Here is a 26,137-nt window from a genome sequence, read left to right on the forward strand (position 1 = left end):
AGGTGTACGCCAGACATAAGATACAGAGTATATTTGAGATCTTTACCTAGATTGTTTTGATAATTCCTCTTTGTGTTCATTCTGTGTTTGGATGTTATTAAGAGTAATAATACTAATCCTTGTAATTCTGATTGCAGAAGCATTTACAGAAGTATTTATTTCATACTGAAGGTTTTCTTTTTTTTTTTTTTGGCCGGGGGGGGGGCACCTACTTCCCTCCTTTTCTGAGCCTTTTTTAATTAATTAAATGGTAAAGTTATGGTTTTGCAGCAGCTGGCAAGTCAGTTCTGTGGTTGTTGCTCATTGGAAGTAGAGCTGAAACATTCCATATACATTAAATCCCATTATGTACCTGGATTAAAAATTAATTTGTAGGCAAATTAAAGGATTTGGACTATCTCCAATTTCTGCTACCATTTTGTACAATAAAAATATCAACCTAATAGTATCCACTGGTTAAAGTCAGAGTAATTAGCATAATGGGAGCTTGACTCTCCTAATTTATACTGGGATTAAATGAGTAGCTTGGATTTTATTTTTATTTTTGACTCAACCCCCCCCCAACTCCTTTCTGTCCCTTTGATGTAGAGGTCACTCTAACAGTAATAAGCTTAGCCTCCGGGTACCCCATGAGGTAGGAAATGCAATATTGCCAATGGAGGGCTGGGGGTACTGGGATACAGATAAATTTTAATCCCTAGATCCATAGAAAAACTTGGATGCTTCCAAGACAAAGGCTACAGCTAGACAAAGCTTTGGCTGCAATGATCTAGTTGGGGATAGTCCTGCTTTGAGCCAGGGAGTTGGACTAGATGACCTCCTGGGGTCCCTTCTAACCCTCGTTTTCTATGACATAGTACTTAAGACGTGGGTGGCTGGTCCCCTTGTAAGGAATCCTGAAGTAAGATGCTACACTCTCTCCATTAGCTTTTGAGCGTGTCTATTGGAATGGGCCCATTGTGGGACTTTGGCATCGCTCCACGGAGCTTCTGGATTCACATAAGGCTGGGGCAGGAGCTAGGCACTCGCTTGTTTAGATCCAGTCAGCCTTGGAAGGCAAAGGTGCCTTGGGAACCATCATGTTAATAAGGGACCCACCTAGCCATTTTACACCTCTCCAAGAGTAGGTTGCCTCTGAGGAGGAGGTTTTGGGTCACTGGTTTGAATTGGAAGTCCATGTGAGTTCTGTGAGAAGTGCCTAAGTCCTTGTTGGCATCTGGCTGTGAATGGCTTGTGCAAGCAAGTGGTAGAGCCAGGGATGGGACTCGCATTTCCTGAACATCATGAGCCCCTTAATCCAGGAGTCCATACTTTCACTGAAGTAAATGTAGTTACACTGAAGCCAGTGAGAGGAGATGTGGAGAAGCAAGTTTCTCCTACCCAAACAGGGATTTAAAGGGGGGAAAAAAAAGCAGCTTTTGTGAGTTGCATTGTATCTTGAATGCTGAGAGCCCTCCCACAGTGCAGGCAGCTCACAGCAGCCTGTAGAATAAGGAAGCTCTTTCTGATTAAATAATAAAGCATCAGGAATAAAAGAGGAAAATGCAACTTGTATTTGCAATAACAAGGCTCGAAAAGGACAATTTACAGGAAGCTTCAACACAGTCTAGGAACAAGTAACAGAGCAACACAAAGTTTTTGCAGGTGCTTTTTATATTGCCTTGTGTTGAAGGAGAGAAGGGTAGGATTTTATTTCTGTATACAAAACCAATAGTGTATCCTGGGGTGCAGTGAGGAGGAACAAAGTGACATGGCTTGTCTCATCTGTTCAAACTATCCAAGAATATGTATATTTGGAGGAAAACATGCTGCTGGAAATAAGCCTTATGTAAATCTTGATCTGGAATAAAAAGGGCAGATCATCAGCTAATCTAAATCATGGAAGTCAATAGAGTTATACTGATTTACTGTAGCTGAGGTCTGACCTACATACTTTTTGCTGGCTGTGCTTCAATTCTTAGGATGTACCAGGCTTTGCCAACCTGTGGCAAGCTACCACAAGTGGCATGACCGGCCTTTGTGTGCGGGAGCAGATTGGGGAAGGGGCAGGGAACACAGTGGCAGATAAAGTAGAGTGGAGAGCAGCAAATCGGGAAGGGAACACAGTGCAGGGAGCAGAAAACAGAACAGCAGATCAGGGAGGGAGCAAAAAGTGGATTAGGCAGGAGAAAGGGATTGTAATGGCACTCCAGGAGGCTGTGAAGTCTAATTTGTGGCACACCTGCCAAAAAGGTTGTCCCCCATTAGGATATACAATCCTAATCCAATTAGGGCCACATTCACTAGTATAATTGATGTAGCTCAGATGAAGTCAATGGAGACTATTTTTCATCTGTATTGTGTAACCTAACCTTGTGTTGTCTCCTGCAGTATGTTTCTTATGACCGAGTCCAACTAGTGAATCATGGTACTGAAGTGAAGGGCCAAATCCTTGGCTGGCACAAATAGCATGTGCCTACCGAAGTCAGGGGAAGCCTGAAGGAGCTATTAAAAGTGACAACGAATTGCAAATAAGAGCTTTACCTGTGCCTTTTGGAATAGTAAATCCTGCCTCTGAGCAGGGTTTGAACTGCGTGACCTGGAGGCCCCTACCAACTCTATGAATAACACAAATATATGTGCCCTCAATGCTCTCCCAAAAAAGTTGCACCACATTCTGTGAACTTGGAGAGGGCAAGCAGAGATGACAATAATTAAAGAGCATGACTGGGCTGAACAAGAGTTGCTTCCAATTTAGCTGAAATGGGCAAAAATAAAGCTCATCTTTAATAGCTCATCCTTACTTCATTTTAGCAGGTTTCTGTTAAGCAAGCAGTGTCTGGTCCCTGGGCAGACTACTGTACTGGTGATGGAAGATCAAATGTTTCCCCGCCCACCCCCACCTAGTAAAGAATTTGGTCATTAAAGCATTTCTCCGGAGTGGCTTGTTCCTGTCAGAAATCGAAGGTCATAAAGGAAGAAGTCAGAGTTTATTTACTTCCACCCTGCTGCTCTAATTAAAGGGTCAGAGGCAGCCAAAGACCGTGAGCTCCATTTGGTTCTCTCAGTATGGCCCTACAATTTATTCGGAAGTGGGGGTATAGCCACATCCTTCTGATATTGTTCAAAGACTTTGAAAGATCAGCAATACTCTTGGTTTTTTATCCATTTCACTCAGGAAGGAGCTGGTCACAATTAAATTACATTAATTAATTTAAATGTCAATTACAAGCCTGATTTTTTTTTTTTTTAAGAGAAAAGGAAGGGCAGGAAGGGATGATGATGATATGTAGTCCAGAAAGCACTCTGAATTTCCTGCCTCGTCATGATTTAACATTAACCCCCTCCCCATCACCTCCCTGGGGTGAACTTCCTTGTGACTGATCTAAAGAAATATGTTAGCAGGAAAACAAATTATTTGAAATGTGCATTACTTACCACAGCAACTAGAATTAACACCAGATCCTATTCCACCTATTATGCATATAAGTGGACCTCGGTGTGATCCTATTCCATTCTGTTCACGTCTCTGTAGTTCTATTGATACAGAAGGTGGGCAAGTCCTCCTCCTCCTTCTCCTCACTGCTTTTTTGACTTGGTCTTAAAGGTCAGATGATGGCATGGTACAAAAGTAGATGCATTAATGCATTTACAGGGACTTGAACAGGGTGGAGTAGAATCTCACTTTGGTGCCTATGTCCACGTAGATGCCCAGGAGGTGCTATAGAATCTGGCCCTAAGCACTACGTTATTTGTTTTGGAGGATGAATGGGATACAGTGCCCAGAAAGTAGCAATTTGAAGATATTGGTCCAGTTCCCATCATGTTCAGCTTCCTTTGTATTGCCCAATTGGTGAAAGGGGCCCCAAAGGGAGCTTGGTGGAGCTGCTGGTGATGACTCTTTCAATGGAACAGTTAGAACATAGCTGGTGTAAAGTCAGTGAAGCTGTCTCTGTACATAATGATACCTGTCGAGAATAGGAAGGGACATTTAAGGGAAGAATGGGCAGGAACAGAGTGCATTATGGAATAATGGTCCTGGTTGTCAAGACAAGCGAATAGAAGGTCCTTAGGTTGCTTTAACATGTACTACTTAGTCTTCTGCCAGCATCAGAAACTCCCTTTCCTCAGCTTTACTGAACTCCCTTCCAGCAAAGTGTAGGGTCAAGTCAATATGCAAATAGTGTAATTTTTTACACAATTCTGTGTGCATGTGTGGGCAAGATATGGATATGGTAGGGAATAAATTATAACTTAATTTATAAATATATGGGCAATGGTAACAGCTCCAGTAGTTATATTAGAACATTTAAACATGTTTTGTGCCCTGAAACCTAAGGACATAAGGCAACCTCAAACTGACAGCAGTCAGGAAAAATACCAGCACTTATCCTATTGACAAGTTTATTCCACAATGGCCCATATTTTTAGTGGTTCAGTTTGACAGTTTTGGCCATCCTGCTGTAGTTCTTATAGTTTCATAGTTGGTAGGGTCAGAAGGGACCTTGACAGATCATCAAGTCCGACCCCCTGCCATGGTAGGAAAGAGCACTGGGGTCAAACGACCCCAGCAAGGTGTTCATCTAGCCTCCTCTTAAAGACTCCCAGGGTAGGAGCCAGCACCACTTCTCTTGGAAGTTGGTTCCAGCTCCTAGCCGCCCTGACAGTGAAGTAGCGCCTCCTGATGTCTAGTCTGAATCTACCCTCTGCCAGCTTGTGACCATTATTTCTAGTCACTCCTGGTAGTGCTCGGGGAAACAGGGACTCCCCCAATGCCTCCTGGTCTACTTTGACTAGTTTGTAACAGACCACTAGATCCCCTCCCCTCAGCCTTCTCTTGTGGAGGTTGAACAGGTTCAGCTCCCTTAGCCTCTCCTCGTAGGGCCTGCCCTGCTGCCCCCGATCATGCGGGTGGCCCTCCTCTGGGCCCTCTCGATGCTGTCCACATCCCTCCTGAAATGCGGTGCCCAGAACTGGACGCAGTGCCGCATAGAGGGGGAGGATCACCTCCTTTGACCTGCTTGAGATGCATCTGTGGATGCATGACAAGGTGTGGTTGGCCTTCCTGCCTGCGTCTCCACACTGCCGCCCCATGTTCATTTTGGCGTCACTAATGACTCCAAGATCCTTTTCTGCCTCTGCACTGACAAGAAGGGAGTTCCCCCGCCTGTAGGGATGCTGCTGGTTCTTCCTCCCCAGGTGCAGCACCTTGCACTTGTCAGTGCTGAAACCCATCCTGTTCTCATCTGCCCACCCCTGTAACCTGCCTAGGTCCAATTGCAGCCTATTCCTCCCTTCTAGCATGCCCACTTCCCCCCACATCTTAGTGCTGTCAGCAAATTTGAATAGGGTGCTTTTTACACCCTCGTCCAAGTCACTGATGAAGATGTTGAACAGTGCGGGCCTGAGGACCGAGCCCTGGAGGACCCCACTGCCCACATCCCTCCAGGTCGAAAATGACCCATCCACCACCACTCTCTGGGTGCGGCCTTCCAGCCAGTTAGCGACCCATCTGACTGTGTAGATGTCGATGCTACAGTCCCCTAGTTTTTTAATGAGAATGGGGTGAGAGACAGTGTCGAAGGCCTTCCTGAAGTCCAGAAAGACTACATCCACTGCTACCCCTGCATCTAAGGATTTTGTGACCTGGTCGTAGAAGGCCACCAGGTTGGTCTGACAGAACCTGCCTCTAATGAACCCATGTTGGTTGCCCCTAAGCATAACCTCCCCTGCTGGCCCCTCGTGGACATGCGCCAGGATAATTCTCTCCAAAAGCTTACCCAGGATCAAGGTAAGACTAACTGGCCTGTAGTTCCCTGGGTCCTCCTTCCTCCCTTTTTTGAAAATGGGAACCACATTGGCCCTTTTCCAGTCCTCTGGTACCACACCAGAGCACCATGAGTACTCATAGAGCCGTGCCAGGGGTCCCGCAATGACCTCTGCTAATTCCCTCAGCACTCTGGGGTGGAGGTCGTCAGGACCAGCTGATTTAAATATGTCCAGTCCCTCCAGAAGTTCCCTGACTAGATCTTTACTGACCCTAGGCCTGGATGTGCCTCCCCCGGGGCCTGAGGGGGTCCCGGCGGACAGGCTGATCTGGTCCCTGTTGAGGGAAATGGAGGCAAAGAAATTATTAAATAGGTTAGCCTTGTCTGGTGTGACAACCATATTTCCTAGCGTGTCTTGCAGAGGCCCCACATTACTGGGTACCTTCTTTTTGTCCCCCATGTATTTAAAAAAGGACTTCTTGTTGTCTTTAATCTGGGTAGCTAGTCCCAGATCCATCTCTACCTTTGCCTTCCTGACCGCCCCCCTGCAGCCCCGAGCAACTGAGGTATAGTCTTCCCTGGTGATCGCCCCTCCCTTACACTCCTATGCAGAGGACCAGAATGGATTTCATTCAAAACAAGTGACAATTAAGGAACCAAATCAAGTTTGTGATGCTTAGTCTTGGGTTCAAAGCATTAGGCTATAATTACCGTGTTAATATAGAAGCCTGCAGAAAAGGATCTTTGAGTCTAGGATGAAGGACTGACAACACGGGACATATCTGCAAACCATGTGATTCTGTTAACTTCAGTGGAGCTGTCGGTGAATCCTATGAAACCATGTTTGCTGCTTATTAGAGTCGCACTGGTCAGAGCACTTTGCTGCAGCATAGGATCGCCATTTGTTACAAAAGTAGAGAGCAAAGTAAAAATGCGAATGAGATGATCATGTGTGCTCAGCAGTTGCTAGCTGTGCAGTAAACACGCTTGTGTGCAGGCTTCATTCTAGTGGGGGGAAAAAGTTTGTACACATAGGGAAGGTTAAGATTTTGGTGCTACTAAGCAGCTGATTCTGTTAAATGAGATTTTAGTAAGTGGCTGATGTTGAATAGTGGAGTTGAGAATAGTTGATTATCTCAGCTGTTTGCTTGTAAATGAAAAGGTTTTAGTTTTGGCATAAAGCTTGAAAATGAAGAAAGTTAGAATGAAGAGGTGTACCTTAGGGACACCATAAACAATATAAACCAGAGAGCACTAAACTTATATTGTTGTGTGTTGGGTTTTTTTTAATCCCATGATTTTTGGGAGCTTGACTCCTGCCAGCTCCAAAACGTTACAAGATCATAAGTAAGCCTGTCAATTTCTGATAGTGGCTGGGATGCTGATCTTTGTCTATTGGCTAATTTGGGGATTTCAATTTTTTTCCTTGTTTTGAGTTTTTTTTTTCCTTTTTTCCCCAAATATCTAGAATAATGCCTAGAGCTGTCATGGAGTGCAACTCCAAATCCCATTGCTTAAATTAAAGCCAGTTCTGAAGAGCGGAAGCACAACAACATTGCACCATAAACAGGTTTGGTATCTTTTACTCCTTCATAGATGTAGGGTCAGTGGGGACATGACCAGATCATCAAGTCCAACCCCTTGCCCTGGGGAGGAATGAATACTGGACTCATATAACCCCAACTAAGTTAAACTCATATGACCCCAGCTAGGTAGTAGTCAAGCTTCCTTTTAAAGACCCCTAAGGTAGGAACCAGCACCACTACCCTTGGAAGGTGGTTCCAGATCCTAGCTGCCTTGACTGTGAAGTAGTGCCTCCTGATGTCTAGCCTGAACCTACTCTCAATCAGCTGTTATTCCTTGTTACTCCAGGAGGTGCTCAGGGAAACAGGGTCTCGCCCATTCCCCTCTGGTCCCCCCTGGTGAGTTTATAGATGGCCATTAAATCCCCTCTCAGCCTTCTCTTGTGAAGGCTGAACAAGTTCAGGTCCCGTAGCTTCTCCTTGTAGGGCCTGCCCTGCTGCACCCTGGTCATGTGAGGTCTGAGAGGACCTGCCCTTAATGAACCCATGTTGGTTGCCCTTGAGCATCCTCCCCACTGCTGGTCCCTCCCAGATGTGCTTCTGGATAGTTTTTTCAAAGAGCTTCCTCAGGACCGAAGTAAGACTAACGGACCCAAGCAACTATAGGCCCTTCTTCCTCCCTTTTTTTTTTTAAGATAGGGACCACATTGGCCTTCTTCCAGTCTTCTGGCACCACACCAGAGCACCACGAGTGCTCATAAAGCCATGCCAGGGGCCCCACGATGACCCCTGCCAATTCCCTCATCATCCTAGGGAAGAGAGAGCATCTGGATCTGCTGATATGAACACTTCCAGCCCTTCCAGAAGTTTCCTAACTTGGTCCTCCCTGACCTTAGGCCTGACGGGGTCACTCCTGAGTCCATCCTGAATCCCAGTGGGGGAGAAGTCCTGGTTCCTGCTCAGAAAAATGGAGGCAAAGAATTTGTTAAAAAGGTCTGCTTTTTCATCTGGTGCAACCATCAGATTGCCAAGCATATCCTGCAGGGACCCCACGTTGCCTGGTGCCTTCTTTTTACTTCCTATGCATTTAAAAATGGACTTTTTGTTGTCCTTGATCCTTGTTGCTAGCCCTAGTTCCTTCCCCGCTTTAGCCTTCCTAACAGCCTCCCCACAAACTCTTGCTGTGGAGGTATAATACTCTTTGGTGATAGCCCCCTCCTTCCACTGGATGTGCACCCTCTTTTTGGCTGTCAGATGTTCCTGAATGCCTTTGGTGAGGCTTCCAAACTCTAAATCACGAAAAAAAAAGTAGTGTGTCAAATTTGAGCTTGAGGCAGATTTTGAATGAATGAAGTAGAGCCTTGAAAAGATGAGTATATAATGGAAGTGACCTCAATGAGGACCACTAACATTTGGAGTCATGATCACTGATGGTATATGACACATTAAAAATGCATAGAGCTGGTTTGCTGGGCAACCTTGTATTATACTTTGGAGGAATCATCCTTTTCAGCCAAAATTGCTCAGAGGCAATGAAGATGGCACCATGTACATAAATGGAGCAAAACCAGTATGTATCTAGGTAACCGAGATGCGCACTGCAGATCTTGCCCATTACTTTAATTTGGGAGGAATTTGTAAATGGCTCGGGAAGCCCTCAGACAGCGCTGCTGAGCAATGTACACTTCACATGTGGTGTGGCGAGCTGTACGTTGTTATAACAATCCAGCATATTACAGATGGGTAAAGACACGTTCTCTTCTAAGCAGTCCCTATAAACCTTGTTAAATGCTGATGCTCCGTCCTTTTAATTAAAACAGGCTGGCATTTATGGTCGCACGTAATCAAGAAATGGAAGATTTTATAACCTCTTTTTATCTCATAACATGTGGCAAGGGAAAATATCACTCTGCATTTACTCAAGCACGTCATCTGGAGGAGGGCAAAGTTGGTCCAGTTTTTACATGCGTATAGCTTTTTATCATATGCCTGGTTTGCATGAACCCTCACATCACCAGACTGTCTTCACTTTTGAAGTGAGCCTAATCATATGTTGTTAGGTGATGAGTACCAACCTTCCACTGGTCTGCGTATAAAACAACTGTGCATGTATTGTAATGGCATGTTTAGCCGAGTGGTTTTACTCATTGTGTTGTACTTTTGTCACTGGTGGTTGTTTCAGGCTGCTATTATAGAATGCGTTAGCCAGGACAGGAATCATTCTCTTTCCCTTGCCCTCATCTTCACTTCAGACCTTAGCAGAGGCATGAAAGCCCAAGTCTGCAATGCTTTTATGCACATGAAGGTTTGCTATAAGAAGTATTTCCCATGCCAATGCAACCTCTGTTTTAAACTTTTCTTCTCTCCCTAGAATTCAGTGCTGTACGTTATTCACTTACGGTATACGCATTTTTTAAAGCTTTTATGTGCACATTTATGATCTTTTCAAGTGAACCACAGTCACTACCCTAACAGTGCCTGAGGCTCAGCATTACTCCCTGGACTCGAGATTTGCAAGTTCAAAAATGGATTTGCACTACTTGATCTTCAGGCCAAAAGAGGTTTCAAATGTCATAGAGGTGGTATGTTCAGTCTCCAGGGATGCAGTTGCCCTGTACTGTGTCTGAATTCCCAATGATGATTATGAATGAAGGAACTGGTCTGCTCCCTGGTTGAACCCAGAATTAAATGTAAATGGGAGGAAAAACCCAGAGTTATTAGAAGCACACCAGATAAAATGTGATCCCAGTGATTTGTAGAGTGTTTTTAATGTATATTGTAGCCATTCAGTCTGGGGGATTTGTGTTCCTAGTGGGATAAGAATAAGGCCAGGAAAGCCATGATTCAAAACCTAGAGACTTATTTTCTTTTACTCATGGTGATTCTTATACTGATGCAACTTTATTGACTTTAGTGGTTACTTCTAATTTATGCCTATCCAAACAAAAGGGGAAATACATCCATAGTTCTTTATTTGACCCTAAAATCAGTTTTTTAAAATAAATATAACTCCTTAGGGATATGCCAAAGGTAAATACTCCAGACCTCCAATATCAGCTCTGTTTGATTTATTTATTTATGTATGTATTTGTTTTTAAACCATGATGAGCAGACTTTTGTCTGCAGTCATCCTGGGCTGGGATTGCAGAATGCAGTCGGCTGCATGGGATTTCATGGGATGTCCAAGAAGCTTTTCATTGTCATGGAGATTATTAAAAGTCCATTTTCCTGCAAAATTATTGGAAAACTTGGAAGTGTACTGGAGGAACATCCAGAAAAACCTCTTCAGGGTGTCTGCTTTGTGCTAATGCCTGGGGCTACGGTGACACTGTAATTGGGTGTTAGTTCTTTCAGAGCTGGGGCAGGATCTTGTTGAGATTTTTTCCTGAATCCTGAGGTTTTCAGTTCTCCTTTCCTGAGCCCCTGACCAGAGGGGTCTGAAGCCCGATTGGCTTCTCTTCATCTTTTTTGACAGCTCCGTCTTTTGAATTCAGTCAGGGGAAGGGGGGGACAGACGGCATGTCCATGTTAAGTGACCTTCAAAAGATTTGTTACTTTTAAATTGAGACTGCCCAGTGTTGCTGCTGCTGCTGCTGCTTGTGAATGTCAAGTTTAGCCTTGCAAGCTGTGGTGGAGGAACTCTCTGGAGCATGTCATATATTTTAAATATAAACTCTAATGCTATTATGGCTTTCTCTTATAGAGACTGTAAAGACACTCTTTCGTCACCAAAATCTTACAGGGACCTAAGGGCTAGGCACTGGTAAATCACAGGAATGGACTAGTTCATCAAGTAGAGAGACCTGGGGAACTTCTACATGTGATGGGGGTGTAGTCTCTTAAATTGAAATGGTGGGTTTTTAATTGCAACGATTAAAAACTCACCATTTCAATTTAGGGACTTCAGTCACTGTCACTGTGAGGAGCCTGATCTTTTTTTTCTTTCCCCGTGGAGCCTGCCCATGTCTCCCATGGCTGGGAGGCGAGCTGCCAGTGAGCCGGGGGGTGGGGACAGCCAGTCCTCCCCTCGGCAGTGGTGGTGCCCCCTGGGGCTGCCCAGGCAGGGTGCTAGCTGCGCAGGTGCTGCCCAGCTCGCAGGAAGCACCTGGCTTAATCTAACTGTTCCCCGAGCCTGAGCTGGGGCAGCACCCACCTATTGGCAGCCCCCCCCGGGCTGGGGCAGGAGGCGCCACTGCCGCAGAAGGAAGGACAGGGGCTCCTGCAACTTGGGGCTGCTCAGCCTGTTGGCAGTTTGCTCCCTGGCCACGGGAGATGTGGGCAGGCTCTGGCGGGGGAAAAAAAAGATCAGGTCCCTGGCCACTTTTACCTTCTGCCTGCCTCTCCTGCAGTGGGGGAGCTGTCAAAATGATGCAATGTTGCAAATACCTATTTGCAAAGTAAACTACACACAGATGTAACAAACTCATTTAAATAATAAAAAACCCTTTGTGTGTACAGCGTGACACAGTTAAACTGCAAAAACAGCCAGTTCTTGTGATGTGTACACGAGCTCCTGAGTTCTGATCCCAGCCTCTTTATTGTGTGATCCTGAGAGCATCCCTTGCAGCAGATCTCAAGATCTTTCTCATTAGCATGCTAGAGACCCCTACAGCAGCTTCATCACCTTATTTCTGGGTTTGGTGCCTGGGTAAGAGGGGTGTGCTACTTAGTTGTGCTTCTCAAAGCACTGCAAAAGGGGTACAGATATACCCATCAAGGCGCTTTTTTTTTTTTTTTAAAGGATGCGATGCTCTGTGTAAATGTGTGATTATAAATTTATTTTGCTCCTTAGGCTTTAGAAAATCATCCACTGGATAGTTCTGTAAACTTCACAGCAGGTAACTTGATTAACTTAATACATAAACAAAGATGTATTTGGTTATGCCTTATAGGACTCCTGCTCAAACAACTATAAAATCTAACTAAAGAGTTACCTGTTTTGTAGGAATGTATTGTTTTAGATGAAAGGATTTTTGCCTTTACAAATGTAGGATTTTTGCCTTTATTTGCCTTGGAAATTGCATGATTGGTTTTGCTCGGTTCAGGTTTAAATCCTCACTTTTTATACCAAATTAAGAAAAGGTATTTTTAAAATGCAGTCAGAACCTGGGTTGGTGCAACTTGATGGGTCTCCACTGGTCATGCTGATTTACATCACCTCATCTAGTCCAAAAATTTCAAATCTGATTCCAAAATGAATAAAAGTCAATAGAGAGCATCTTCCTGCTCCTCAAACCCAAATCTAATTTTCCAAAAGAAGGAAATCAGCTGCTGTCCTGGGCATTCAAAACTCATATTAGCTGCTGATGCTTCAGTTCCTGATATTGGCTGTGAGAGAAGTCATTTGGCTGTTCCCTTGGCTAGCAGAGATGAAATGTTGGCTGCTGGCTTGCCTGAAAGGGAAGAGCTATAAAATGAGGAAATAATAAAAAAACAAAACAAAACGGTAATTGTCTAAGGGTCACAAAATACTCTAAATAGGAACATATTGGACTCTTTGCTATGTATAAAGCTCTTTGTTAGTGCATTGGCCAGCCATTTTCCTGAGTGTCTCTTGGTTTAACTCTGCAGAGCAAAGGAACAATATATATGGTTTGTGACCTGTTTTTATGTATAAATACTTGGAAATTTTCATGAAAATGTTTATTTGTCTGTTTTCTTCCAGGCCTCTTTGTTAACACTAGAACTCCGTCCTCTTTTATGGAAATTGTCTAACTGATTGACTGGAGACCTAACAGCTCTATTAGTGAGATTATAAGCTCATTAAAGGTGAAGCCTTTTGTTTTGGTCTGTGGTGGGACAGCAAGCACTCGGCCCAGTGGAGTCCACCTCCAGGACTGGGACTCCTAGAGCATGCCCTAATGCAAACGCTAACTAGTAATAGCCGGGTAGATGCCGCTGTATCAAGGAAGTGATGTTGGTAGGGAAGCCTTGCCAAATTGTCTAAAACATTTGAGGCAGCGTTTTCAGGGAATGGGTGCCCAAAGTAGGGCTCTCTCCATCCATATTTGTAGGCAACTACATAACTAGCTTATTTTTCAAAACTGTTGAACCCTCGGTAGATCCCAGTGGCTTCAAGAGGAGGTTTTTGGGTGCTCAATAGAAGTTTTGCATATCAGGCAGCTTGCCTGGGCCTTTAGTAGAGGACTTGTAGTAGAGCCTAGCTTTAAGTGCCCATTTTTGAAAATCTTGGCCTTTAAATAGTGGGATCATCTGCCCCAAAACAGGGGTAATGTACTATAGGTACACATACAAGTAGGTACATAATGTTCAAAGTCTGAAATCAAGGCTTTTGGATCCAAGTGCCTCTAAGCTGTAGTCGTGGAACAAACGCACATGTTCTGTTCACTATTGTGTGCGCTCAGCCAGCTTGCTGGCTCTGTGGGGTCTGTTTTGTTGTGTATGTAGTCAGTGTAATCCTAAGGCAATAGAACTATGAGATAACTTAAAAGCCTTTTCTGTAGTCTAGCCACTGGAGAAAACCCACTCTGGTTTTCCCCACATGAAGCAGTTTGGGTATCGTCCTGTGAGAACTGAGGCACTCAATTTTGCAAACATGCACAAAAAAGGGGGTGTTGCAAATTGGAGATGGGCTGAACACATACCCTTAATTAAAAGCACAATTAAGAGAGTGAAGCTGTAGAGGCAAATTGCTGAGTTTGCTGAAATGGCTTCCCCTGAATGGAAGTTGAACTGAAAATATGACTCGCTGTATTTTGCCTGTCAATAAATACATGACTTCAAACTCAGACAGAAGAATAGAATATGTAGTGCTTTATACTGTGCAGGGAGTTAATTGAAATGACCTTGCAATATACATGGCAACTTGAAGGGATATTGCTGCCCAGTCTCTTAGGTTAGGACAGAAATTACACAGACTGGTTGGTATAAGAGATTGGAAACTGGCTCAAATCTGAATTGCAACAGAAATTCAGTGCACATAAACTGCTTTCAAAATGGCTGAAACTAGTTTAAGATCAGCCTGGATGGATGTAGTATCAGACTAAACTGATTTAGATTAAATTGGTTTATTGAACTTCTGGCTCAGATGCCCTCCAGATTCAAGTCAACTCAGTCCCCTGGCATACCAGGATACTTCACACCTTCCCCACAACCCCTGCCCCCCCATCGCAGGGTGGGGTGCTGGCCTTGGCCCAAGCTGTCTGCTCCAGCTGAGCAGGGAGGCTTGCTCTAGTGCTCCCCTGGTTTCTGGCCTGAGCCACTGCAGGCATGCGGCTTCATTTCCAGAATCAAAAGTGAATGTCCGTTCACTCATTTATCAGTTCAGTCTATGCAAGTAAGACTAACCTGCGAAGATTGAATAGATTTTGCCTCAGACTTTTTGACTATCTGTACTTAGCCTTAGTGTCCAAGTGTTTTTGTGTTTGTCCAAGCGTTTGGTGGTGCTTTCTCTTTCTGATCTTTTACAAGCTGATCGTCTGTCATTTCAAGATGATAGCAAATGTGAATTCTGGCTGTCCGTATCTGTCTTCCTGCCTGCCTGGAATTGCTGGAGAAGACTTTAAAATTTGGAAACACAAGGACAACCATGGTGGGGCATAGCAGTTTGAGAGAAACTAAGAAACATGTGGTACTTGGGCTAGCAGCGAAGATTGGCTTTGCTGGTAAGCCATAGGGCTCTGGAGTGTACCTGCCCATGTAAATAATTTAGGTCTGTTTGGAAGATCTGAGGATGGTTTTTTTGGACAAATGCAAATCGAAGGATTGCATTGCAGAGAACCTAATTAATCTGTTATTCGAGCCACAATAGTTTTGCAGTCTTTATGATACCTTGTGTTTACTCCCACCTAGTCACCTCCACCAGTGTGAAATTCTACCAGGTCTGTGGCCTAACAGATGGTCACAACTAATGAAAAGAGCCCTTTTAATTAGTCCGTCTGAAGACATTTATTCACATTGGTGGGCGCTCCCAATAAAGTTGCAATGACCAGGATGTGTGTTACTGGCTTCCAGCAGTTGCCATCTGCTTGGTGGCAGAAACTGGCTATGGGATCACTGTTTGTATTTCCCACTTCACTGAGCTGGAAACAGGTTTAAGGCTTCGGGAAGAGCGGAGAAAAAAGGTCTCCTGGTTACTGCCTACAGCAGTTTGAAAGCTGTGGTATCCATGCTTCCAGAATCAGGATTACAACAGCTTATCCTGCTATCTCTAACAACAGTTTCAGAAAGCAGCTTTAGAAACCATGCTCATTTTCTCTGGCAGCACACTTTTAATATTTGAGAATATCTCAGTTTATTTGCTAAGGCTCTTACACAGACAGTTGGCCTGCTTCTTAATCTGAATGTTTTTAAAAAAAACTCAATCTCTACTTTACTTTAATGACTGCTACAAAAATAATCTAAAAGGATTAGAAATGCCGTGTGCCATCTCGGTAAAACTGGTCCTAGGAGCTTGCATACTAAAGAAGCCTGCCTGCATATTTAAATAGAATCACTTATTAACAACCTTGAATACAACTGTGCTGCTTTCTAACTCAATAGAAAATTTGCCTGACTTTCTGCTCCAGAATCATGTTTCATTTTATTTGCTATGAAGTGAGAATTTTTTCCCTTTGCGCATGGGCAAACTAATTTAGGGGGAAAAAATATACTGCCAGAAAAAAAAATGTTGGAGTAGTGTGGTGCTGGGGAGAGAACGGAAGGCTGCGAACTGACGTACCTGAATACTATTTCTGCTTTTAACTTGAAGACTTTGGACAAGGTATTTTACATTTAAAAGACTAAAAATATCACTTGAAATGAATAGATTTTAGGCTTGGCTCTTAATGAATATTCATAGAGTTCTTTGAGTTCCAAGAAAAGTGCTGGAGAAATGTCATGCCTTCTAGTTATTTAACATGAATTTAGCAAAAATTTTCGTAGGTAGATTGATTTGGCAAATGTAGACAACATTTGAACTTTGTACTAATTCATTCCAACCCCTATAATTCCAGGAAGAAAATCTTTGAATGGATGTATTAGTCCTAATGAAGAACTGTTAAGTGGAGGATACAGTGCAAAAGTTGGTCTTCTATTTTTTGACTGGAAATTTCAAGCACGCGATATTGTCAGCTGCAGTTTTGCACTCGAAGTTGTCAGTAGCCATTTAAGTAGCTTATTGGCAGATATAATCGGGACACTGTGATACAAGTGCTTTTTATTGCAGACACAATAAATCAGATTTTCAGCCGGTGAAAAATCACTGCAGCACAACAGACTTCAGTGGAGTCATGTCAAATGAGGATCTGGCCCTAAAATGTATAGCAAAAAGTAGTAAAGCTATGAATGTTTTTCCTTCTGTTTCAACAAGGGGTGCTGCTTTCAAATTGAATTTGACTGTTTTTTTTTTCTAAAGTCCCGTGATGAAGCATTCTTACTTAATTCTAGCCAGCGATGTATGTTAGAAAAAGAGAACAAACTTGAACTACTTCCTTTAACTTAAAAATTCTGTTACTTGAAGTTTTATTATATGCATTGCAAAGTTTTTCTTCAGTTTCACTCAGTCATGTGATCTTATTTCAGTACTCCCAACCCCTAACATTCAAAAGTAGAATCTGGTCCCCCGAAAATCATGAAATTAGGTAAAAATTATAAGACTAATTGAGCCTATTCTTATTTTTCTTCTGTTTTCTGAGCCTGTATTCGCTTCTTTTTTAAAAAGCTTTTCACTGCAGTTGAAATGACCAGGAACATGCTTGTTCTTCTGCAATATCATGTTTCCAGCACTTGGGGCTTAAAAAAAACCCAGTAAAAATCTTGAAATTTGTGATTAAAATTATAAGAGTTGGCAACATTTTGTTAGCCAGTTGAAAACACTAGTAGGAACAGTGGCAGCCATCATGAATTACAACACCTGCGTGGATTTCTCCCTGTTATGGTGGCTAAATTATGCCTGTCATTCCCAAATGTGCTATAATCAATTAAAAGATTCCAGCAGCTGTATGTATGCTTGAACTTTTTGCTTCTGGACTTAAGTGACGTTAAGCCAGCTGTGAGAGGGGAGTCAATGGAAGGATTCAAAGAGAAGGGTGACATGTTGCTAATCTAGGTAAATGATCTTTGAAACAGGATTCAGAGTAGGTGTGTATTGGTTAGTGTTGCATTTGTTAAATGCAGAGGAAAGGTCATTTCAGTAAATGAGATGTGATCTATGAATTTTAGCTGAGTGGATTATGTGTCATGTGATAAGAACTGGCAAGATTTATACCTAGTCTGTTTATAAAGATTTAGAAAGAAATACAAATCAAAGACGGCGCCGATGGTACTTGCCTGAGTGACTGTCTATAGAGGCATCCAAAGGAATTAATAAAGCAGTTAGAGTCTGTTGTGGGGAAAAGGATAAAAAATGCTTTTGTTCATGTTGAGCTTGAGCCTATGGCTGGACATCCCAGGGGAGATATCACTGAGATGGGTTTTGATGTTACTTTGGATAGGAAACGCGTCTAGAGCAGAGGGGTAGCTCTGTGGGTCACCAGCATAGCAATGGCAATTGACTTTGTGTTTTCACATGAGTTGGCCTTGATACAAAATATATATAGTGAGAAGAGAAGGGGACCAAGGAGTGAGCTTTGTGGAATTCCAACTAAAATTGAAGGGGGCACGAGGAGGATTCTTTGAAGGCCAGATCAGAGCAATTTAGACATGAAAGGAGAACTAAGAGAATGGAGTCATAGAAACCAGGGAAGGACAAGATTCAAAAAGAAATGTCAACTCTGAAAACAGCTCTGACAAGTCAGAGGAAGAGGATGTAGTACTGTGTTTTTGACCTTCAATGACATTTTTACCTGGAAGGTTTTTCCAATCAAGGCTAGAAATTCTGCGGTGCCCATATGTCAGGGGGACCCGCCTACTCAAAAATAACCAATAACCCATTTGTTTGATTGCTTCTCTCTCTCAATCCAGGCCAAATTTATTTTGGGGTGGTCTTTGTCTCATTCTTCATGAAAAATGTTAAAGGGCATGGTTTCCTCCTTAAGTGGAACAGGAAGAAACTTTGAAATCTCACATGTTTTTGTAGTCTGGTAAAACTCAGAGCTGTTCTTCAAACAATAGTGTAGACCATGTACTAATGAGCTTAATGGATGAAGAAGAGAAAGTAAATGATAGGTTGGTAGTTGGCAAAGCAACTGGGACCAAGGATGGGTTACTTAACTTGGAGAGACTAAAGCATGTTTTTGCTGTGAGGGGTAAGATCTGGAGAAGGGAATGAATAGGCACATGAGAGATCAGGAGATGGGTTGGGATGTAGTGACTCTCTCTCCAAGTGGAAGGGACACCGTTGAATGAAGACTAAAGTTTCAGTGGTTGTAACAGGAGGAGGAGGAAATGGTGGAAGGGAATGTAAAGCCAAGGAAACATCATGAAATTTTGTTTTTTGGAATAAATAGGTGAGATCCTGTGCAGTGAGAGAGCATGAATCTTCTCCTTCTTCTACCTAGGTGCTCTAGCCATATAAAGGATGATGCTCAATTTGCCTTGAAGATTTGAAGTCAAAAGCATTTTTCAACAGGCTTTGTACCAGGCCCTGATATTGTTATTCTGTCATCTGAAATAACATTCACTGATTTTACAGAGCTTCTAAGATCTATTAGTTACTGCTTTATAGTACTGAAATGGTTAACATTTTTGCTAATGTCTCCATTCTTTTATTACATTTATTGGGCCATATGGGCTCACTGTGGTTTCTCATTTACATGAACATGCTCTGGTTTCCTAAATAATATGCATCACCTCAAGCACTTTCAGTTCAAAAGACATGTTAAGTTGGGGTGTGTTTCACAATCGGATTTACTATCAAGTTAAATGACACATAGTAAAAGCCAGCTTGGCCTCCTTTCTAGGACATGTTAACCCCCTATGTAGGAGTTCCTGGTGAGGGAGAATGTATTCTTAACTCTGTCTTGATTACCCAGCCCATTTAAATGACAAATTCCTTTATTTTAAAGTACTCTATAATTTTATTGCCGGTGACAGCCAACAACCTGGAGGTTGATGAATTCTGTTTGCTCAGATAGTACACATAGCAAAGGCAGTGATAGTTTAGGTTTTTCTATGCTTCCCCTTAAGTGTTGGATGTGGAGGAGCTATCTTTAAGGTTTCTTGCTACAATTAGTACAGCCAGTCAAGATGTGGGTGGCTGCAGTGTGAGTGTCTGATTACATGGTGATAACAATGCTGGTGACTGCTTATGTTGCATATAGTAAAACTTCGACCTTAATAGAGGTGCGTTGGTGAGCAACACTGGGGAAGCTATATAAGGATAAATTTAGCAGGAGTAGGGAAGACCTGGAGGTGAAAGGAGTTCACTTTTCTAGCCGGTGTGCATTGGTGGATGTTTGAAGTCTGCAGAATCACTCTGATATATGCCAGCTGAGGCTGACTTTTTATTTCAGTTTCTGGACTGTTTGCTGAGACAGCCTATTACTGTAGGAAGCTATTTGTGATTTGAAATGATATAATGGAGACATAAGCCCCTTGTGTAATTAATTTCAGATAGGCTTCCAAGGAGCCGTTGGTCACTGCTAGAGCTGGCAAGAGAATGACAAATCTATTCCATGACAGCTTGCAAGCTTCAGAAATGTGTCGGTCTTCCCATACTGGAACGTAAACCAAGCTTTTCAGAACGGTTCTGCAGAACAGAATGCTGTTGCCATGTTGGTTTTCAGATGAGGAGTTCAGGTTTTCAATTCAAGCTGTTTTCTCTGGAAGTGAATGGACAGTCCACCTTGGGCCTCAGCAACCTTACAATCAAAAACTTCAATATTAATTATTATTTCCTGTGAAACAGCATTTTTTTTTTTTTTTTTTAACTGAAAGCTCTCTCTTCCTTCCAAAAAGTGGACTGGGGCTTGTCCGTAACATTCTGGCCTGAATTTATTCTGTGAACCTAGAGCAATGACCTCTTGATGATTTTGCCACTTTCATGAGACACCTTCATCTGCATCATTTACTATTAATGTGTTTTTTCAAGTGCTTAAAAATTCCACTGGAAGAAATCTCAGCAATACATAAAACACCCAGGGGGAAAGGGAGAGTATGAAAGGAGTGCTGCTAAGAACTAGGGCTGTGCGAAGCTTCGGTTGCTGATTTGATTTGGCAGAGATTCAGCCTGATTTGGCAGCTGAATCTGAATCGAATCAGGAGACCCTTTAATCTCTCCAAATCGAATCAGAACCCTCTGAATTGATTCAGAAAGTCTGGTCGATTCGGACATAGACACAGCTTTAAATGTTTTTTCTACATGCCTCAAGGTACCAGGTGGCTTGTGAACACCAAGATCCGGGGATGGATGGAGCGTCCCACAGGAGCGTTTTGTGGGGGGGGGGTTCCCCAGTGCACACGGCAGCAGACCCAGAAGTGGACCCACTTCTGGGTCTGCCAGGGAGTGCACAGGGAACCTGCCCCTGGTACCTTGAGGTATGTAGAAAAAACATTTAAAGCTGTGTCTGTGGCTGAGTCGCTGATTCTCCAAATCAACATTGAATCTTCAGATTCGGATTTGGCCAAATCGAATTGGGATGGTGATCTGAATCAACTAATCAAATCACTGTCCCCAATTCGAGCAGAATCTGTATCTGATTCGAATACGGCCTGTTTTGCATACCCCTACTAGGACCAGCATAAAAACAATGAAGGTCCATTGAAGAGAAATCTTCTCTCTGAACCAAGATAGATTATCTATATTGCCTTCTCTTGCCTCAGGTGTTTGTTTTTTTATTTTTTTAATGCTAACTTTCTTTGAAGGCGGTGAACATACAAAAATAAGCTAAGAAGTTAATTTCAGCTTTTGCGACTTATACTCACATTTAATCTTTTTTTTTTTTTCTGCAGATGTTCTGCGCAGAAAGACAGGCATGCTGGGTTCATGGTGTTCTGCCCACAGAACATTACTAATATGCAGCTGTGCACTTGCATCTGGATGTTTTGGCTGCAAGCGTTTAGCATTCGGGCACATTGCTTTCTTTTTTTTATTTTTTTTTATTTTTTTATTTTTTTTAAACCATAGACAAAGCATGGGATGGAAATAATGCACAATGTGTTCCATGGGCCACAGGCTATACATGTGCATGTGGAGGATGTACTCTGGTGGGTCTCTTCTGTCTGAGTGATCTTTTACTTGTCTCGTCCAATATTGCATAGGGACACCTTAGATTCATTAGGGGGAAATGGAATAAGACCAGAGATTTTTCTATGTGCCTTGTCTAGGCTATGGAGCAATGGCTGACCACATTGCTCAGAAACCTGATAATGATGTGCTATAGTTACGGCTGAAATATTAAATGAGAATCTAATGGGAACAGGCTGTTAAAGAAATGCTGTTTCTCTCTGTGCAGTGATGCAAATGGCGTATAGGGCAGGTTTCAGCGGGCCAGTGTGTTTATCATCACACGCTTTGTGAATGTAATCAGTCTGTCTTCTCCTTTCTTAAGCTGTTCCCCCCGCCTCACTCCTCTGTTTTCCTGCCTTACTTGTTCTGCATTCTGAGATGTCTGAAGCTGCTTGGTTTTCTGGTGCTCTCATAAACTCAGTGCTCCTGTGGCACATTTAATAGAAACAGTAGTTGATCTGTACATGTTAACCCTGTTGAGTAGGTAGAGTTTTGTCACTAGAGCCTGGATTTTGAAGGAGCTGACTGACCGACAGCCCTTTAGCTGGTAGCATGGGGCACTGACGGCAGTATTTCATCTTGAGGTTCTCTGAAGGAATCACTGGTACTTAGAGAAGTGACTCTTCTTTTTTGGGAGTTGTATTTTAGGCAGAAGATACACCAACTATTTCGTGTGGGCAGGTAATAAACATCTAAAACCTAGATCTGGATTGGATATCTCACCTTGACAACTTTTGATCATTTTCCTTCCTACTTATAGGACTTCATCCAGCTTCCTGGACCTCAGTGGAAAGATGTTAATAAGAGCAGTCTGGAGCCTTTATGCACAAGAGTGTCTGCTGCTACTAAACTCGCTTCTAAACTTTCCTTGACGTTGTTACTGTTTATACTTCTGACTACCTGCCCCCTTTCATCTTGGCTGTTGCCAGATTAATCTAAAACGTTTACCAACTCCTATTTTCTCCATTTGTAATTTCAGCGTCCTGTCTGTTTCCTACCAGGGAAGCATAGCGGTATCCTTAATAGGATCTCTGATTTTAATGGAGTTATCAGCAGTGAAGTCCTTGCTCTTGCATACAGTTACTATTGGATCATAGGTGTCTGAGGTCACTGGTACTTTTTACTAGTTTAATGTTGCATGCTTTCCTTGAGTCCTGTAAGTGTTAATAATGCAACTAACTCTCTTGAAAATGGCACTGCTTTAAGCTTTTTAAACATGGCCTTGGTGGCAGCTGTCTATAACAACGTTTAGAGCAATGGGCAATTTGGGCATATATACAGCACCATCCTGTGATTTGGCATACAGCAGCATTGTCTAAAGATGCCTATTGGCTACATTTCCCTGTTTTTCTTTTTCTTTTTTCCCCTCAGAAGAATGACCACTGAATTCCCAGCTTTTGAGTCCCACCGAGGACGGGTGCTGTTCATGTGGGGTGGGATAAGTGCAGGATGTATTAACCCCTGCTGCTACTGCTGGGTCCAGACCTGGATCCAGCTCGTGAGGATTAATGTGGGCTGAATCTAGCCTGGGGTCAGATGATTTTGATACCCCTGGTTTAGACTATGCAAAAATGATGGTGAGCTATTCTTGTGAGCTTTTTGGCCTTAGTCTTAGATTGCTTGAGATTCCTATCACCTCTGAGTTGAGAGATCAGCTCTTCCACAAAATTCCCACTATTATAGGAAATATCCAAATAAGATAATATTCAAAAATCGTTCTGCTTTCAGGTTTTGGGTCAGAGTGTGTGGATCCAGTGGTTTGAATCCAGCCTGCACCACTCCAAGTTTGTAGGAGAGTAGTTTGAATCTGAGGTTTCAGTTTTTGGATTATCCCTACTTAAGGGAATGCTTTCTGCTACTTTACAGGTTGTCAGTTACCATATATGTGGCTTTTGTACAGGACTAGTCTCCAATGATACAGTTTTGCATTTGCAGGATTATTATTTTGCACAGGCTCAGGATTAGATGAGCTTTATTTGGTTAAAGGGATTTGATTCTTGGCAGAAAAGGCAGAGTAACCAAAATCCAACTCCATCAGCTTTTTATGGGACAAAATATTGCAACCCAGTCTGTGAATAATTTGGGACTTTGGAATACTATGCCCTTTTTTAGACAAAGACAGTTTAAGAAAAAGACTGGAACAGCCTTTTAGTTTGTTATTAATGTAGCAAGGATTAAATCCTGCTTGACCCTCGAAGTCTGAAAACAGTTTTACATGCGTTAGTAACATCCAGATTGGATTAGAGTAATTCCTTGTTTGTAGCGTTGCCAGCCTCATCATTCAGAAACTACAGCTTCAAAACATGGCAGCAAGAATGATCTCTGGCACCACAGAAATGAACATTATTAAACAATCCAGACGTTTCTTCAGTGGCCCAGCTTTAACAAAATTGGCTTGAACATCTGTCTTCTGTCTTACTATGTCTTTAATGATTAGGTCCTTAATTGTTTGACTGAATTTTTGTGCAATCACAAATCCAGCCATTTATGAGTTAATGCTGGACTCCTGGCAGTGAAAAGTAATATCTTCTGCATCCAGTATAATCAATTTACACAAAGTGCTTTTTCAGTAACACGCCTTTGGCCTGTGCTATGAGATTTTTCTATAAGAGTTAAATCAGCATCTTTCTTGTTGATCTGAACCAACATGTCTTTTCATTTAAGGAGTCTATCACAGAGTCTAGAATGGGATACTTGAGCTATTTGGGGTATTGTTTTAAGAAGATATGATATTGTCTGCTGTGAAGCTTTTGAAGGCATTTGATAGGTAAGAGCCTGACGCAAGCAGAGGGCATGTTCTTGTGTTTCTTAATTTGGTAGATCTTACACTGCACTTAAGGACAAAATATTATACTTGGTTCTATTCTGTTTGTGACCTTTAATTTATACTTCAGTTTAGTATATGTTTAAGCATACGTCATCAGTTAAGTCCATGCTTACATGCTTTCATGTATAAGATTGCTCTCCTGAACCAGGGTCTTAGTTTTTAAACTAAGATTTAGAATCACAGAATTGGAAAGGACCTCAAGGGTCATCTAGCCCAGTGGTTCTCAACCTTTCTTATACCAGGACCCATTTGTAAATATTGATGGCCAGTCCCAACCCAGTGCCCCTCACTCCTGACCTGCTACCACCAGCCCCCAGCCCCTCCAGTGCTTGGAGGAGGGGAGTTGGGGGGGTGGGGAGGGTTGGGCCAAGCAGCTCCTTGCAGGCAGGAACTCTGACAGCTTGCAAGGGAAACGCTATAGCCTCCCACATTTTTTTCCTTTAAATGATAATCCATTTTTAAAGTTTGTTCGCAACCCTTTCATATATTTTTGTGACCCACTTTTGGGTTGAAAAATGCCAATCTAGTCCAAGCCCCTGCATGAATAGAGGAAAAAGTATTTTCTCTCATTTGTGGACAACACCTATCAAAACGGGATCTTCACCCTGATTAGGGATATCTGGGTGCTAACTTTGTCACCCGCTTCACATTCCATCCTGACCTACAACAAAGAGGAGAATTTTTGAGTTCATCTATAAAATTGATTCTGGAGTGAGATGCAATGAAAGGTGGAAAAACAAAAGAGTGTACCCGGGAACACCCAGGGGTGTGCTCTGTCTGCCAGTGGAAGGGATGGCGGTCAGGCAGGGTGCTGAGAGGGGCCTGCCACCTGGGAGCAGTTCTTTCTCCTTTCTATAGAGCTAGGCTGAGACCACACGCTTAACTATATACAAATTTATTGCTACAATAAATGCATATAAATAAGGAACACTAAATATTTACAGTAAAATTAGTATGTGACACCACATACAATAACCTGCAATCAACATGATGTACCATTTTGAGGGACTGCAGAAACATAACTCGGGTGATTCACAGCATATATAACAATTAACCTGCCTGCACAAAGTAAGTAGTAACACTTTAGAACAGGTAAGTCAAGGCATTAACACCATAAACATATATGAACATAACTTCGATAACCTAGGTAAGTTGAGGTAGCAATACCATAGACATACAAAGACAATACAGGTACGTTCCGATAACAGGCAATAGACATCTATAGGCAATGAAAACACACAAACCTATATAAACTCCCTTAAGGAGTACCCATAACTATATTAACCTCTACAATACAAAATGACAACCATCACACAATATGGGGTGCACTCAGCACCTCAGGGGGTGTTCCCTGGAGCCGCTCCCCTTTAGGGCACTGGGATGGGGATATGCCCCATCCCACAGTGGAGGAGGGCAGTGGAGGCAGACCTTCCTCTCCTAAGCCCACCTCCCTTGTGAGACCCGCTTCCCCAGCAACTCATGCTCCAGCTCTGAAGCAGCCAAGGCTCATCCCTTGGTGGCCAGTCCCACGAGGGCCTTCTTCTGGTGGCACCTCTGGCTCCTCTTGATGGCCTGGTGGCCTGCACTGGGCACCCAGGGCGCTCCCATGGGAGCCAAGCCCTTACAGGCTCCGGTTCCCCAGCCTCACACTGGGAGTCCTTCCCTGTCCTGGGCCCTGCTCTGGGCACTAGGGCTTTTTCAGTTCAATGCGGAGCCACACTGTGGGGGCCCCAGTTACTCAGCCTAGAGCTGCTCCCGGGGCCAGCTCCCTGTGCACTGACTTGTGCACCATGTGGGGCTCGAGCTGCTCCCAGGGCTGACTCTGTGTGCCAGTCTGCACACTGGGTGGGCTCAAACAGCTTTGAGCTGCTCCCAAGGCTGGCTGTCCATGTGCTGATCCACGAACCACCATGGCTCAGACGGGGTCCCGAGG

At 43.1% G+C, this 26,137-nt stretch overlaps 2 long non-coding RNA genes across 2 annotated transcripts in view; both read left to right on the top strand.

The window, feature by feature from the left end:
* LOC132248439 (uncharacterized) overlaps positions 1–26,137 on the top strand; it is a 70,875-nt gene that overhangs the window by 34,118 nt on the left and 10,620 nt on the right. The gene's annotated exons all lie outside the window — the stretch shown is intronic.
* On the top strand, positions 12,061–17,146 carry LOC132248440 (uncharacterized). The gene is made up of 3 exons (XR_009459635.1): positions 12,061–12,108; positions 12,936–13,039; positions 16,225–17,146. It is a non-coding gene; the product is annotated as an uncharacterized LOC132248440 (long non-coding RNA).

Source organism: Alligator mississippiensis, chromosome 2 (genome assembly GCF_030867095.1).
Source record: "Alligator mississippiensis isolate rAllMis1 chromosome 2, rAllMis1, whole genome shotgun sequence".
In the NCBI taxonomy this organism is placed as follows: Eukaryota; Metazoa; Chordata; order Crocodylia; family Alligatoridae; genus Alligator; species Alligator mississippiensis.